At 63.5% G+C, this 16880-nt stretch overlaps 1 protein-coding gene across 2 annotated transcripts in view; it reads left to right on the top strand.

The window, feature by feature from the left end:
- The first annotated feature begins 8586 nt into the window (after positions 1–8586).
- Positions 8587–16880, top strand: part of INF2 (inverted formin 2) — a 28512-nt gene continuing 20218 nt past the window's right edge. Inside the window, exon 1 of one of the 2 annotated variants that reach the window (XM_059879391.1) lies at positions 8587–8665. The gene's annotated coding sequence lies outside the window, so the exon portion shown is untranslated. Of the gene's footprint in view, positions 8666–9107; positions 9229–16880 lie in introns of those variants that run through there. The other variant, XM_059879390.1, reaches the window with a different exon arrangement.

Raw genomic sequence — 16880 nt, forward strand, 5'->3', positions numbered from 1 at the left:
GCTGTAGCCCCCGTGGAAAGCGGACAGGCCCCCCTCCTCCCAGGAGAATGTGGGCCAGAGGCGCTCAGGTCACCCAGGGATTCCCCGGCGGACACTGAGTTCAGGATAGTGTCCTGCCGCCCACCACGCCCTGCCCCTGGAAGCCTCCAAGGGCACCCCTGGGGGGAGCCTGGAACCTCTGGACCACCGCTAGGAGCCCTGCCAGCCCACCCCTCCTCCCCCGCCTGGCCTGGACGCGGGCGCACACATGTACACACGCACGCACACACGCATGCTCACCCTGAAAACAGAATTCTGTAGTTGGAAGGCCTCTTTCTGGAGCTCCACCCTCACCCCACCCCTCCAGTCCTAGCTGCCAGTGGGCCATGAGGAGGGCAGCTCGCCCTGCCCAGAGCAGCAGACCTGGCCCCAGAGGGGACCACGCGGTTCCCTCCACTGAATGTCCCCGCTTGTCCCCCATCTGCGCTTGTGCCCAGGACCCAGGCCCGTCCAGCCAGGTAAGGCCTCCTCTGGGAGGGCTCGGCACCTGACCTGAGGGTCACCTCCCAACCAGGAACACCAACGCTCACGTGTCCTCCTGGGTCCCTGGGCCTTCCTGCACCCCAAGGGCCCCCAAGAGCTGCGCCAGAGGCCTGCCTCTGCCCACTGGGTATCTCCAGTGCGGTCCTGCAGTCCCTCCCAGGCCTCCCTGACTGGGCTGCTTCTGGCTCCAGCCTCAACGTCTACATCTGTAGGTTGAGGACAACCAGACCTCACCCCTAGGTCCCAACCCAGCCTCTGGGAGGAAGTGGGTGGGGTGAGAATGTGAAGGGGTGCAGGGGAGGGGAGAGGGGTGCACAGAGGGGCATGGTCCTCCCCAGGGTGGGAGATGCCCAACCCAAGGTAGAGCTGGTGCTGGCAGGAGGACCCTGGCTATGGGCTCCAAGTCCGGCCATGGCACCTGCTCTCCATGGCCGTGAACGCACCCTTAGCATCAAGGACCCCATCAGTCAACAGGTGACAGCTGCCAGCGGAGCCACACGAAGGTGAAGGAGGTGAGCCTCCGCAGGCGCCTGTGTCCAGCGCTCAGGGCCCTGCCAGCCAGGGCTGGCCTCCTGGTCTTCTCTGCCCACTTGGATGCCTGCTTCACTTTCTGGGGCCCTGGGCGCTGGCCCACATCCCTCAGTGAGGTGAACCACGAAGCCAGGCTACACTGAGCCATCCAGAAACAGCCAGAGAGGCACGGAGCTCTTGGGGTCCCAGGCCTGGTGTGTCATCCAGAGACAGCCAGAGAGACACGGAGCTCTTGGGGTCCCAGGCCTGGTGTGTCTCTGTCACTCTGATGGGTTTAAGCCCAGGACCCGTGGAAGAGCTAGCCACCCCAAGGGGCCTTTCTCTAGGCAGTCGGGCTGAACGGGGCCTGAGGCCCCAAAGGAAGGCAGCACTGTGATCAAAACAGGTTCTCGAGCGTCCCCAGCCTTTGTAAATTGCCAGCTGTTCCCACAGGCCAAGCTGACTTCATCACCAGCGAATGCCAGGGGGCCTGGCCGCCTTCGCTGCTGGACACTTCAGTTTGCCCCCCTCACCTCATCCCAGTCTTCCCAACACCAGGCGGTGCGCCTTCTCCCCCTGTAGAGTAAAAGCTGACCTCCCAACACTCTCCCACATGTGCACGCCTGTCTAACCCCCACCAGATCCCCCATTACAGCCTCGCCTGGCCCTGCCCCACTGGGATCTTTCATGCCAGAAGTCAGGGTCCCCCACCCCGTCCCTGCTCAAACCTTGAGAAATGGAATATTTCCTGCCATATCTGTAAACAGAGGGTGACACAGTCCCTGGGGTCTGCAGCCCCCCACTGTGAGCTCACGCGCTCTGGGGAAACTCCGAAAAAGAAAACCCAGGAACCTGGCCCGAGACCGCTGCTGTGCTGATCAAAGGAATGGTTGCAGTGAGCCCAGACTCTTGCATGTTCCCATACACAGTAAAGCGCTAAATTCTTTAACTTGGATTATACGGGTTTCTTTAATTAACAATCATCTTTTGACATTCAGACTATCTACCCTCTGTTGCAAAACTTCTAGGTAACCTGGCTCCTCCCCTCATCCCCTCAGAGCAGTTCACTCAGGGTCACTTGAGATGCTGCCTCTCAGGCTTGAAGTCCTAAAGATTCCCACCAAATAAGACATAACTCTCGACTCTCAGGCTGTGAATAATCTTCCAGTCAACAGCCCCTTCGAATCCTTCCTGCTCCCACGTCTTCTTACCCTGCACGATCTCCGCCCTGACTCTGATCTCCACCAGCCAGCCTGGGCGGTGGTGTGAAACGAGATCTTAAGTACCTGCCCAGGAATTGAACCTGGGAATCCTGGGTGAACACCAGGAATCGCAGCCATCAGACCAGCAAAGGCTAGAGGCTAGAAGCTATTTTTCCCTGGATCTTTGTTCCCAGTTAAAAAAAAAAAACAAAAAACCAATGCATTTATCACAGAGGCAGAAACTGTAAACGCAGGCACAAAGTTTATTAGTAGAGACAAAGCCCAACAATACGTGGAAGAGCACACCGAGGAAACTGTGGAGATGAGCTGGCAGCAAGGCAGAGGCGCGCACCCGGACAGAAGGGTGTGAGCGCCCCGCCGTGAGGGGTGCGCCGCACAGAGGCTGTTAGGCCATTTATTTAGGTCAGTTCTTCTGGGTCTTTGCTTACCCTGAGCAAACTCTCTGATTTCTTTTTCCATACCTGACCTACCCTGGGACCCTCCCTGGGTAGGACCCTCACCTCAACCAAGATGGATCTCGAAGTCTCGAAATGAAGGTTTCTGGGAAGAGCAAAACTCATTATGACCTGGCGTTATTCCTTGACTTTTGACCCACAAGGAAACTTTCTGCACGTGTGTGGTGTTTCCCTTGCCCCAAAAAGGGGGGAGCGGAGATCCCGTAATTCTTTACTCAAACAGGGTCTTGCCCTTCTTTGTCCCTGACCTGACTGGTCCCTTGACTCTTGCTGTGACTATTACCTCAGGGTGTTTACAAGAGACAAAGAATGCCTGCTGACCCAGTTTCTATTGTGACTTCTGTTTTGGAGGCCAATCCAGAGGTTGATTGTAAATTCCTCAACTGGAGCCCACCCATTTCTGGTCTCAGGAAATGCTTGCAGCTGTAAGTATCCAGCCTGAAGCGCACTTCTTTGTGCCCATGAAATGCAAACAGGAGCCAGCAGTAAACGTCTAGTCTGGAGCCCATCTACCCGTGCCTCAGGGCTCCCTCTTGCCCGCCTGGCCTGTCTGGAGGAACTGTCCCTGCCCCAGTGAAGCTGCCTGGCACCGCCTCCCCTGGACTTGAGCCAGGGTGCCCCCTCACACTTCATGACACTGACAGAGGCACAGATGGGAAGGGGACCGCTCAGAGGACCCCCCCCCCACCACAGTGGGAATGTCACTGCTTTCCCCCTCAACGGGGGCGGGGGGCCCAGCTCTGAGCAGCCAAGGCCAGGCAGCTTATCAGCAGCAGAAACCAGATCTGGGCCTGGGCCGTCTGGCTACACGGCTCCTGGACTGGATTGCTGGACACCACACCCACCGTCTGCAGCGGTGTGCCTGGCTTCCAGCAGGCCGGCACAGGCCCAGAGCGCTGGAATTCTGCCCATGGGCAGCACACCCTGGCTGCACAGGGCCCAGCCCGCAGGCCCTGCAGGCCCCCAGCCCACACCAAGCCTGCCCATCCGCCACTCCCCTCCCCTTCAGCTGCTCTTCCAGATGACGCGGGCCTGAGTCAGCGGCTGCAGGAGGACATGGCCACTTCTCTGCCAACACGAGGTGGGGGGGTGAGTGGGGGGAACCAGAAAGGCCCAGGCTCTGTTAGCTGGGGTAAGCAGGGACCCTGGCCAGGGGCTGCCCATTCCCAGAGCCCTGTGTCCGTCTTCTGGGGAAAGCTTACACATACACACACACACACACACACACACACACACACACACCCCACCCTGGGGCGAGCTGCAGCCGGAGGGACCACAGCCCAGCCGTGGAGGAGGAACCAGAGGCAGTGAGGCGGGGTCTTTCTGGGCTCCCCACCCACATGCCAGCCAATCCACACCCAGCTACCTGCCCATCACCCAGCGCCTCATGCCGGGCCCAGGAGCAAATGAGCAAACAGAGCTGTGCCTTGCAGGTGCCAGCCTGGGGAGGGGGGCATGGGTGGTGGGGACCCACAGACGGGAAGAAATAGCACGGGGGTCAGAGCTCCCCAGATGCTGAAGAAGGGAGGGGGGCGTCTTGCTGCTGCCCTCCCCCTATACAGCCTGGTGAATCTGGTCTTAAGTAATGCGTTCAGGGTTCAGTAAATAAATTGATACAATTTAAAATGTGAAAAGTTAAAAAAAGAACATCCCTTGATAGCCATCAAGGGAAAGCGTGGCGCTGTGGCTGTCCCTTGCCTCTGCAGTGCCAGATGTGGTTCTGGCTGCCTCCCCTGGTGTGGCCTGGAGAGGGTTGGGGTAAGACTCGGGGCAGGATGAGAGTGCCGGGCTTAGGGCATGGCTTAGCACCCAGCACCCTGCGCACCGTGAGGTCCCGCCCCCACCCCCCACCCCCCACGGATCCTCCCAGCCCAGGGCGCTCAACCAGCAATTGGCTGTCCCTGAGCGCTGCGAGCCGCGGTGCTCGGTCCGGCGCCGCTCGTCAAGTTACAGCTTGATTTCTAGTTACCTTTCTAGTTACCTTGGCCAAAGTACCCAAGCATGCCATGTCCGAGGGCACTAAGGCTGTCACAGAGTATACCAGCTCCAGGTAAATATAATATGCCTAGCCGCTGTTAACGGAGAAGGCAATGGCACCCCACTCCAGTACTCTTGCCTGGAAAACCCATGGAGGGAGGGCCTGGTGGGCTGTAGTCCATGGGGTCGCTAAGAGTCAGATGCGACTGAGCGACTTCACTTTCACTTGGCCAAAGTATGGCCAAGGTAATCAGGACCTGATGGACGAAAGGAAATGGTGTGCCACCCAGGCAGCCACAGAGAGGAGGGCTGGGTGCAGAGCTAAGGGAGATGGAGGGCGCGCAGGCACAGAGAGCCTGGCAGGTTCGGAGCTGCACACGCAGTGGGAGCCCCAGAGGCAGAGCACGCAGGATTGGGGGTGGGGAGGCAGCTGGAGCTCACTCCTACCTCCCACCCCCACATCCTGGACACTCGGGGGCTGCTGGCACCCTGAGCCGCAGCCACTCCCCGACTGGAGCTCACAGTCCAGCCAGGGAGCCCGACGGCTGCCCCACAGGACGGGGCACGGAGGGCTGAGGTCCATGGTTCCTGGGAGAGGGGAGCACAGTGATCCTTCCAGGGTGGGGAGGACTGGAGTCGGAGAATCCCTGCAGAGGGGTCCTGGCGGGGGAGTTCTCTGGGAGGTGGGGGAGGGCAGTGCGCAGGAGTGGGAAAGACAGTGGAGTCTTAGACCAGGCACTGAGCAGGCAGGAGAGGTGGGTGCAGAGGATCATACTTGGGTTTGGGGTTATTTCTAACCCTTAAACCTCCCCACTGTTCTGGAGGGAAAAAAGGAGAGTTCTGCTGGGGTCAGGAAGAGGCTGAGCAAGGGGTGGGCCAGAAGGGGCGGAGACCCCCAAGGGGGTGGGCAAGGAGGGGCAGGGGCAGAGATGTGTCCCGGGGCCTTCGGGGAGCAGAGCACCTCTGGGTGGCGGAGGGGCCACAGGAGCCCCTTCCTCCGCCCACTTACCCCCATCCCCTGCATGAAATCTATAAACTCTTCCTGCACGGGAAAGCTCAGATGCCAGCGGATTCTTCTCCACAGAGGAGAGGCTCAGAGCCTAATTCAAGGATGGCTGGGAGCCAAATGGAACCAGCTATTCTGGGCCGAGCAGGGGGCTGTGGCGGGGCGGGGCCTGGGGTCTGGAGGCGCGAGGGGTGGCTGCAGCGAGGCAGGCCAGCCGGGATCAGAGACCCGTGAGGCCCCGGCTTGGCCCTGAATCTCTGAAAAAGACAGCCCAGTGGCTAAAGCAGCAGCAAGGATTGCGGGTCTGGTCTGTCATGTTAGCCACTCAGTCGTGCCTGACTCTTTGCAACCCCGTGGACTGCATGCAGCCCACCAGGCTCCTCTGTCCATGGGATTTTCCAGGCAAGAATATTGGAGTGGGTTGCCATTTCCTTCTCGTCTGTAGAGTCACCACAAACACTGAACTATGGAGAACTGAGCCATCGCCCTGGGGGAGCCCAGAGTCAGGGTCCTCAGACCACGGCTGAAATAACAGCCAATCAATACATGACCTTGTTCTGTTTTCCTTACTGTTCAAAGACACTGCATTTGGTACATATTGTATTACTGGTTCAGGAGCCCTGAACCCAAGGCAGCTGCCCTGAAACTCACATGTACAGGAAACTCCTCAAACACACATGTTTTCTCTGTGAAACACACCCAGCCTTCCTGCACTTAGGGACACTGGACACATTTAGGGCTGGGCCAGGGCCACGTGAAACAGGACTGTCTCCCCCAAAAGCACAAAAATGTGGAAGACTGAGTGCTAAACTGGCCGTGTTTGCAGCGTGAGATTGAACAAAAAAGCCCAGAGTGGCTCCTTCTGACCTCAGCTGGGGACTCAGAAATTCTGCTGGTCTATGCATATCAGCAAATGATTGCGAGACAAGTACTGATTTTAGGGTTACAAATAGATTTTAGCGAGTAGGGAAGTTCCCAAATGCAGATCAGCAAATGATGAAAATCTCCTGAGTGTGTGAGTGACCCTCAGAGGAAGAGGCTAGATGTCACTGACCTACCAGAGCCTCTGACTGACAACCCAGCCCACCGTCCCACCAGGGTCCCCCCTCCCCTCCCCAGATCAGGGATGGGCCCTGGTCCATCCTCCTGCATGAGAGGATGTCCACTTCCTGCCCTGAAAGGGTGTTGAGGTTACAGCAGCTGGAGCTGCCGGGCTACAGAGGAAAGGGGCTGAGGCAGAGGAGCGGATCCAGGGCAGAGCCCGCTGCCCCACCAGAGCTGACCTTTCTGGAGATGAGCAGAGTGGTCAGGCCCCGATCAGCAGGACCAGAGGCAGAGCAGCTGCCCGGGGTGCCACGGCCACTCTGCAGCGGGGCTGGGTCCCACCGTTCTTGCTCACCAGGAAGACCTAGTCCTGGATGGATGAGTGGGTGGGTGAGTGGACAGATGGATGGATGGAAGGATGGATAAGTGGATGGGCGTAATGACTGGATGACTTGGTGGCCGATCCGCAGATTCCCAGCCAATGCCAGGCTTCCCTCTTCAGCCTCTGAGAGGGAGGTTCAGGACTCTGCCTGCTCCCCGCCCCCGGGTGGGTAAGAGTTGGGGATCTGGGGCGCAGGACACACCCCTGCTCAGCACTGGTCTCACAGCTGGGTCACCCTCCCCAGCCCAGCCTGAAGGCTGGAAGGTCACTCCCCACCGTCTTCCCCTGCCCTCCTCCGTCCTCTGGATCCACAAACACACCCACTGACCACAACCGGCTATAGCCAGGCGCCAGGCTGGGAGACCCATGAGTCAGTGACTAGTGCCAACCCCCCCGCACTCCCCCGGGAGGGGCCAACTGCTGGATCCCAGGGAGCATGGAGAGGCCTGAAACCCAGCCCAGGGGAGCTAGGAAAGCTTCAGGAGGTCGAGGAGAGGCCCAGGGCGCCGGGCGGGGGTGCCAGCCAGCCTTCCAGGCAGCAGCACGTCTGCAGAGCTAGGATTTGCGCATTCCAAGAATGGCTGTCCCAGCACGGGCGGCCGCCACACACACAGGTCACTGGCTTTACGGTGTCCAGGAGCCAGTGCACCCTCCTTGGTGGCTCACCTGGCACGCCCGGCACTCATTCCACACTGGCCTGTTGCCAGAAGCTGCTCCCACACCAGGGCGGAGCCGAGGAGACTCCGGGGGCTGAGGCCGCTGGACCGGCAGGGGCTGCATCCGCCAGTCTCAGCCCCGCCCCCGCAGGGGCGCGCTGGGCACCAAGGGGTGTGTGCTTGGCCCCAGGGAGAAGACGGAGCAAGGCTGTGAAGCCACCTGGACCCCTATCTGAAGGATCTGCTCCCAGCTGCCCACCCGCTGTGAGCCCTCAGCCCCCAGCCCCACTCCCCCAGGGTCCAAAGGCCGCGGTCTCGGGGGAGATTTGATAAGCCCAAGCCTTCAGTGCAGATGTTTCACCCACTGCGCTCATCTCACCAGTAAGTAACCTTTAGGCCAAACCGTCCATCTCTTTAACAGATGGGGAACTACAGCTCAGCAGTTCAGGTAAGGCCCTGCCAGTGCAGGACCCTGCGGGCAGGGTGGTGTCTCCCCCACCAGGCCTGGGGCTGAAGGCACCCCTGCCCTTCCCCCAAGGGCTGGCCTCCTGCTGTGCCATGCGGGCCTCCCCCCCACACCCTAGTCTGTAGGAGTGATGAGGCAGGACAGAAAGAGGGGGAGGCACTCAGGCCTGCTGCCTGCAGCCAGCAGCGTCCAGGCCCAGAGACCACTCAGACCGCATCTCTGCTGGGGACCAGGGACCAGGTCCTGGGCTGGCCCCCCCTGATGGGGGCGCTCTGGAATCCAGAAGACCAAGCTACCATAAGGGGACCCCAGGCGTCAGTTCGCGGGGTCAACTGGCCCGAGGGGGCTCCCACGCGGGGTTCAGCGAGCACGGCCCGGGAGGCTGGTCAACCTGCCGCCAGGCTTTGACAGGAAGCCTCAGTGGGTAAGCCGGTTACCTGGCGCGCTGCCAGGGGGCCCTGCAGGAGGTTTGTGGGAGGGGGCGGAGCAGCGGAGCCCAGGGAGGGTGGCGGGCAGAGAGGGCTGAGGCTGGGGGTCCACTTTCAGAGCTTTCCCGGGACCCCCACTCCCCGCTCCGTGTGTCCCACCCCCCAGAGCCACCCCCGCCGGGCAGGAGAGAAACTGGGAGGGCCGGGAACAGATCGAGCCCTGGCGTAGGTGGCGCGGGTATTTACGGGCTTGGGGAGAGTCCCTGGGCGCCCCGCCCGGGGGGCAGCGGTGTGCGGGGGCTCGGGCAGCGGTGTGCGGGGCCTCTCTAGGAGCCCCCCAGTAGACTCCGCCCCGGGCCCGCGCCCGCTCCCCACGTGGCCACCAGCGGGCGGGGCTGGGCGGCGCCTCCTCTTCCTCCCGCGCGCCCCTCTGAGCCTGAGCCCCAGCCCGAACCCGAGCCGTGCGGAGCCGCAAGGTGGGCCGGCAGCCCGCGGCCCCCTCATCCGACCCCGACCGAACGCTGGCCCCATCCCCGCCCTCGGCCGCCGTCCCTGTCCGGTAAGTCCGCGCCCTCTGGGCCGGCCGGGAGCCGCGGGGAAACTGAGTCGGGGCCGTGGGGCGCTTGCGGCTCGGGAGCGGAGTTGGGGTAGCGGCGTGTGCAGCCCGGGGGACGGCCCGCAGCCCCGCGGCGCAGGGCAGCTGGGTCCCAGCTCCCGGGCGGGGATCCCGCGGCGCCCCGGCCCCGTCGGCTCGCGCCCCGCCCCAGACTGCCGGCCCCGGCGCGGAGACGCCGCCCGAGCGCGCGCTGCCCGCGAGTGGTGGGCCGAGGGCCGGCCGGGCCGCCGCCCTATCCAGTGCCGGCAGGTTTCCCCCGCCTTGCGGCCGCCACATCCTGACCATGAATCAGCCACAGTTGGGAAAATAAACTTCATTTTCGCGACCGCCGCCCCGGTGACACAGGGCACGCGGTGGCCTGCAGCCCCGGCTGAGCTGCTGGGTCTGTAGGTGCCGGGGAGCAGTGGGCGCAGGGGCCTGGGCACCCCTCAGGCAGGCCTTGGGGGATTGAGCCCCCGGCCCTGCCCTCCGTCCTCCGGAATAGGGCTGGCAGTCTGGCCCCTACTCCTCCAGACCCACCCTGGGACCCCGTTCCTGGGGAAGAACCTGGGGAGTGACCACAACCTCAGGAGGGAATCTGTACCGCCCCCCACCCCCAGCTTGCCCGCCTGACCCCTGAGGCCCCAGGCTGCCCCTCCCCAGCCAGACACACCAGGAGTCAGAGGCCCTGTGATGGCCAAGCCCTTGCCCCAGCCAGGAATCAGGAACAAGGCCAGAGGTCGGGCACACCCATGCAGGATCAGGGGTTGGGAAGTCCCCTCCCCACCAGCCCTTCCCCCTTCTTCCTCTGGCAATGGGAACCGCCAGGACTCTGGCCTTCTCGGGCCTCAGTTTCCCTATCTTCACCCACAGAGTGGGGACAGTGGCTCAGGCCTGGACCTCCTATGTCGCCCAGCAGTGGAGGAGTTGGGGACCCGGAGCAAAGCCCTAAACTCCCTGGCATGGCTGCCCAGGGCAGGGGAGGGGGCAGGGGGGTGGCGTGTATGCTGCGGCCCTCCTGCAGCTGCTGCCAGGGCCTTGGGTCCCAGTCTGGAGTCTGAGACCTCACACCGTTCCCACCCACCCCTGTCCAGCCCAGCACCAACTTTCTGCTCAAAGCCCAGTTGGTACCGTCAGCCCCTCTCAACCACTGCCTAGGTCCACCCTCCCAGGAGCTGCCAGTGCCCAGCTTGGAGCTGACAGGTTATCAGGGCAGGTGTGGGTGGAGGGGGCGCTGGCGTGAACCCTGGTGACTGGTGAGGCTGCCCTCCCGTGACCCACGCAGGTGGCCATTTCCCCGAAGGCTCTGCTCCTTCGTGACAGAGAGTTAACCACCAGGTGAGGCCTCCACTGCGTGGAGGTGCTGACGGGCTGTCGGAGCTAATTGCACACGCCTCCCCCTTAAACCGGGCCCGGGAAGCTGTGCCCTGAATAGACTCCGTTTGCCTTTCGTCAAAGTGCAGTTGTCTCCCTGGTTGGAAAAGTGAGCTGGTTCGTGAAGGTGGCGGGAGGGAGGGATGGATCCTGGGCGGTGAGAGGGGCATGGCCCTGCGTGCAGGCATGACTAGCTGGCCTGGCCTGGACCCAGGCAGCAGTGTGCCCAGAGGTGGGCTCGAGCCCCTGGCTTGTGAGGGCGGCCAGAGGGGGATCCCAGAGGTGAAGTCCCCGCCACAGCCCGAGGGTCTGTGGGCCGAATGAATGGAGGAAAGGAATCGGTGAACTGGCCTGAACGTCCCCACCTGCTCTCTGACTATCACGCCCCCCGGGTGAGGGTTGCTTGTGTTTCACAGAAGAGGAGACCAAGACGGGGTGGTTGGTTGACAGGATCAGTGCCCGCCGTCCTGGAAAGAGGTGCCAATGAAGCCCCTACTGTGTGCACCAGCCTCTACAGGGGCTGGAGCGCGGTGTTCACCATGCTGGGCATGGGGAAACTACTGTCCCGAGGGGGAGAGAAGTGGGCAGCCCGGGGATCCAGAACCCGGAGGCCGGGCTGTCCCCCTGCCCCTCGTCACCCCCGCAGTCCCCACAGGAACAGCAGGCATGTGGGTACAGCCGCCTCAGGGTCCCGCCAGCGACGCTCTGGGAGCTGGGGGAGCTTCGTCCTGGCCGAGCAGCGCCCCCTGCCCCTGGGCCTGCAGTGGGGGGCAGGTGCTGGCCCACCCTCGGGGTACCGCCCTGTGTGACTCCAGAGCACAGCAGCCCTTGCAGACTGATGGCAGCGCTGGACGCCAGGAGCCACATATTCTTCGAAGCAGCGGACCCTCCTAGGAGTGGGAGAGGGGGCAGACATGGGTGAAGGGCCCCCCTGAGCTGTCTGAGGACCGAGGGGCCAAGGGCGAGGGCGAGGCCACTTTCCTGCAGCCCCCGTCCCCCCACCCCTCCCTCACCCCGACTCTTTCCAGCTGCAGCTCCTGAGGGCCCCGCTCAGGCATCCCCCTGCTCATGGGCTAGTCCTGAACCCTCCAGCCCCCGACTTGGCGAGCTGAGTCCCCATCAGAGCACCCTGGGGCCTGATAGGGAAGGAGGCTGGACTAGGGGACCACCTGTTCCCACGAGGCTGTGCCTGGACCCCAACAGGGAAGGCAGACCCTCGGGAGAGGCTGTGCGGCCTGCACTGCTGGGAGGCCCGCTCGACTGGGGCCATCGAGCGGCGCCCTCCTTAGATGGGAAGCCAGCCTGAAAACATGCTTAGGGAGGTGTGGGAGAGCGTGTTTTGCACCCCTTCTGCAGATGGTGCCACTGAGACCTAGCATCAAAGGTGAGCGCTGTGCGCTGTGGGTCGGGAAGGCGGAGAGGGCCGTTTCGCTCTGGCCGCATGAACAGCCCTGGGTGGTGCTTTCCCAGGCTCCTCGGAGTCCGCACTGGGCTGCTGTGGGCAGAGGCCCAGCCTCTCGCCCCGCAAGCAGTGGTGCCCCCCCCCCCACACCCACGTACACACGCTCTCCCAGCAGACCCCGCTGCGGGGCAGGCACTGCTCTGTCCCTCAGCTTGGCCTTGATCCTTGCCCATGCTGGTGGATCCGGGCGTGGATACCAGCGTGGGCCCTGCCCAGCTGGGTGAGGGGGCCTCAGTCTCCCCGTCTGGCCTGGTGCCGGGTCCTCTGGGACCCTGGGACGCAGCCTCAGTGTGGAGCCTGCCTCCCTTCACCCATGCACCTGGACCAGCGTCCCCGTTTCTGCTCACGCACAGCTCTGCAGGGCCGCCCGCGCAGCAGCCAGGAAGCAGACATCTGCTCTTTCCCAGGCCCCCGGAGCAGGGGGTGTGGGGGGCGCTGGCCATCCCCCTCTCCCGCCTGGCTCTGCCGCCCCACATGCACGAGTGTGAATGGCCTGAGAACACCAGCCCGGGGTGCCCAGATCAGCTGCTGCCCACTTTGGGGACACCCATGCCCACCACCCCGCCCCTGTGCTTCCGGGCTGTTCCCTGGGGGCAGGATCAGGCTGTCCAGATGGAGGCACGGCCAGGACCTGGGCGGTCACCTCTGAGAGGAGCGGGGGAGCTGGCCAGGTGGGCCCGGCCCTCTGCAGGCGGCAGTGACTCAGCCAACCCAGGTCCCTGGACAGCATCCTGGCCATTTTACAGATGCGAAAACCAAGTCCAGGGTGGGCCTGGCCCTTGGTGCCTGGCAAGGAACAGCATGCAGCATCTTGTGCCCAACACTGAGGATCCTGCTCGCCCGGTCCAGTCGGGCTGCTGGCACCGGCCACGTGGGTCGGGAGGCCCAGGAGTGCTGAGTGGGGCCCTGGAAGGCGGTGACCCTCCCGCTCAGCGTCACCCAGTGAGCCAGCCGAGGAGGTGGCAGTGGGCAGGGGCCCGCCCTTTCTGGCAGTGGCGGGCCTGCTTTGCAGCTGGCATCCACGGATCTGTTGGCAGATTAGGGGGTGGGGTGGCATCAACCTGCTTATCCCTGGGTGAAGATAGGAGTCAGGGCCCAGGGGTCCTGAGGTCCGTGCCCAAGGGACATGGCTGGTCCGCAGCAGAGCCTGGTCTCAGCTGGAACCTGAGCTGTCCCCTGCCCCCAGGCCCTGGCCACAGCCCCTGGTGGTGCCAGGCTCTGGAGGCTGGGCCCTCCCCCTCCCCACTCTGCAGCTTTGTTCTCCCTCCTCTGGGCAGGCAGCCTGGACCGGGGACACAGGACAGGCGGGGCTGCGGCTGGGGGGACCCTGGGGCAGGCAGTGGGTGGCCTTCATGTCTAACCCCAAGACCCCCAGACAGGCACAGGGTGGTCAGTGACTGAAGCTGGCCTGACCCCCTCCTTTACCCAACTCCGCGGATCCTCCCTGAGCGGCCTTCCCTGCAGGGTGCAGGGGCCAGGGGAGGGACCTACACTTCCTGCCCTGAGCTGTGTCTGCTCTTCGGGGAGAGAACCCGGGCAGAGGGGACGCTGGCAGTGAGCCCCGGGTCTGCGTGCGGCCCAGCAGAGCCTGCAGGTGGACGCTGTGGCCAGACACCTTGCCCCTTGGGGCGCCCCCAAGTTCCTCACCCTCTAACCGCAGGCCTGCACACGTCACTTCCCTCAAGCGCCACCGCTGACTCTGCGATAGAGGGTGGCGGTGGTGACCACTGTCCCCGTCGGCCCCCGAGCCGCTCCCCATCTTTCCAGCCTCAGGCCCCCGGAAGCTTGACCAGAACCCGAGACTGGCAGAGGTGGCCAGGCCTCTGGGCACTCCCTGTTAGCCCGGCTTGTTGTGCACCTGGAGTGCTGAGCCCAGAGAAGGGGTGACAGCGGAAGGCAAGGACGGACGCGGCCCCCGTGAGCCCGCAGGGCAGGTGGAAGCGAAAGCTGGGCTTCCTGGTGTCAGGTGCCTCCACCCTTCCTGTTCTCTCCCTGCACCCAAACCCGAGCTGGCTCATCCTGGGGGAGGGGGACTCCCAGAGCCCCTCAAGCCCGTTCCCAAAACCCAGCACCCGCAGTGCCTAGCTCGGGGTGGACCCTCCTCCCAGTGCGCCTAGTGCAGGGGCGGCACCACCCACCGCCCGCAGTGGCAAGTGTCTCCTGTCGAGTCAGTCCCCTACGAGGGGCGCCCTGTGGGGCCCCCACCAACTCCTGCTCCTAACGAGGACGGTGGGGTCCAGAGAGGTCTGTCTGTCACCCCAACCTGACCCAGGTCCTGGGGCACCAGGGACCGAGCCCCGGCCTGGCTCCCCCGACTGCTGGTGCAGCCCGCCCGGGCCCCGATCCTTCTCTGCTCACAGCGCAGGAGAGCCGGCTCCTGGCTCTGGTGACCGAGCTGGGGACAGAGCCGCTCGGAGCCCAGGTCTCCCTGTGAGATGCCGCCGGTCGCCTTCTGCCACTGTGCTTGCGGACTCCCTTCCTCACTGTGAGACGACCATACGCCCCCTGGATGCGGCCTCTCTTAGCATCTGGCGTGTGTCCTGTGTGACACACGCCATTTCACGTGGTTGGAATCCCACAGTGCAACCAGCCGCCTGGTGGTCGTCTCTGTTTCGTAGTTCGGCCCTGCCCTGGACGTCTTGGTGCCCACCCGCCTCCCCAGTCCCTCTCTCCTGCTGCTGGGTGCCACGGTGGCCAGCCAGCCTCCTCACACAGTGAGGCTCAGGAGGCAGAGGCCTCGCACTCCATCCTGGAGACGTAGGTGGCAGTGGGCAGGAGGGCTGTGTGGACAGGAGATGGGCCAGGGAACCGTGGGACCCTACATGCCTGAGGCCCTGGGGGATTTGCCCAAGCACGGGTGGACGGTGGGCGGACACTCAGTCTCCTCCCTGAGGCCCCCTGTCTGCAGGACTCCCTACCTGGGACAAGCCCAAAGCAGGTGACCCACACAGGTCAGTCGAGATCCCCAGAGGGCTCGGGGCCTGGCGAAGATGACACAGAGAAGCAGAGATTCTGGAAAGGAGGGAGACAGGAAGTCACGGCAGGGCAGCCTCAGCTCCCCCTCCCACCGGGCAGGGCCTGGGCTGCCCCTGAGCTCCAGGGAGCTGCCAGGAATGTAATCCAAGAGTTGCCAGGCAGTGGAAAAATTTTGGTTTTGTAGGAGCTAAAAATATTGTGTGGCAGCCCCTGCCTCCCAGTTCCGGAACCCCGCTCCTGCGGGTTTACCGCCCACCCCCGGGAGACGAGCTCACTCTGTGCGCCCCGCCCCCAGCCTTGCTGGCTCTGGGCACAGAAGCACCCCAGCTCAGTGCTGATGCCAGCAGGGCTGCCCCAAGCTGTCTCCCCGGCTGCTAGCAACCGTTGCCCGTCACAGGTGCCTTCCTTAGCCCTAGTCCCTGCCCCAGCCCCAGCCCCCTCACCCTGCACCCCTCACCAACAGGGACTGCGGAACAGAGAACCCCACCCACTTCCACAAGGTGAGAGGCTCAGTCCCATGGCTGGGCTGCCCACCCACCAGGCTGCCCAAAGCCCAGTGGGCCCTGGACCCCTCCAGGGCCTCCCAGCCGCAGCTCAGTGCGTGTCCAGGACACAGCCCAATGTGTGCCCGGCTCAGCTTCTCCATCAGCAGGGGCTGGTCTCTGGGGTCTGGGAGGCCAACTTTGACCCTGCCCTCTGCTACACACACACACACACACACACACACACACACACACAGAGTTTGATTATTGTAGGCAGAGGTAATGGCTTCCTGTTGGTCAGCACCACTGCCCAGGTATGAGGGCACCCAGGTGGAGGGGCCAGCATCACCATGCCAGGCTGGCCATGTGCAGGAGAGCCAGATGGGTGTCTGAGGAGGTGGCACCTGTGTGGGCTGGGTGATGCCAGTGAGCAGGACAGCCAGATCAGTGAGTGGACCCTGGGAAAGCTCAGAGGGAGACCCTATCTTCCAGAGCCCCAGTCGGATGGGGAAGGCATGACCCCTTCCCAGAGGACACCCCACGTTAACGCAAGAAGAAAGATGAACGCTAAGAATCTGTGGGCAACGTCCCACTAATGTCAGAGCTTCGGGGGCTTTCCCTACAAACGGCCCTTCCCTTTGTCCGCTGTAGATTCGGTGGGGGGTGGGGTGGGCTGCTTGGAGGACAGAAGAGGTGCTGAAGAACCTGACCTTTCAGATGCCCAAGGCACAGGGTCTGGCCTGAGCCTCTTGAACTTGGACCCTGGGAGCTCCAGACTTTTTCAGCCTGCGGTGCTGATTCCAAATTCTGCGCAGGGCCTGCCCTTGGTGGGCTGGCCACGGCCCTCGCCTGAGGGAGCCCTGAACGCCGGGAACACATTCCTGAGCTCGGGGCCCCGCCCGGAACAGAGCTGCGCCCCCGCCCGCTCTGGGCCTCGGCTCCGCCCAGAGCACAGCCGAGGCCCCGCCCCTCGGAGCCCTGGTCTTTGCGCCCGGCCTGGCTGCAGGGTGGGCGCTCAGCCGGTGGACAGGGCAGGCCGAGGCTGAGCACGGCCAGGGCTGAGAGCCGGGCACCCACGGACTGGATGACCACAGCCGTGAGAGCCCGCCAGGCCCAAGTTTCAGTATGAAAACCCGCTGCAGCCCGCCTTCCGGCTCGCTGCCTCCCACGCAGGGTCCCTGCGTTGTCCCCAGGGGCCGTCGCCCACAGCCTGTGCTCCTGAGAGCCGTAAACGTTGGTTCCCTCGAGTCCCTCCAGTGTTCTCTGCAGAGATGCTCAGTCACCACCCAGAAGGGAAGAGGCAAAGCTGTTTATTCGGAATT

Source organism: Bos taurus, chromosome 21, assembly GCF_002263795.3.
Source record: "Bos taurus isolate L1 Dominette 01449 registration number 42190680 breed Hereford chromosome 21, ARS-UCD2.0, whole genome shotgun sequence".
Classification (NCBI taxonomy): Eukaryota; Metazoa; Chordata; class Mammalia; order Artiodactyla; family Bovidae; genus Bos; species Bos taurus.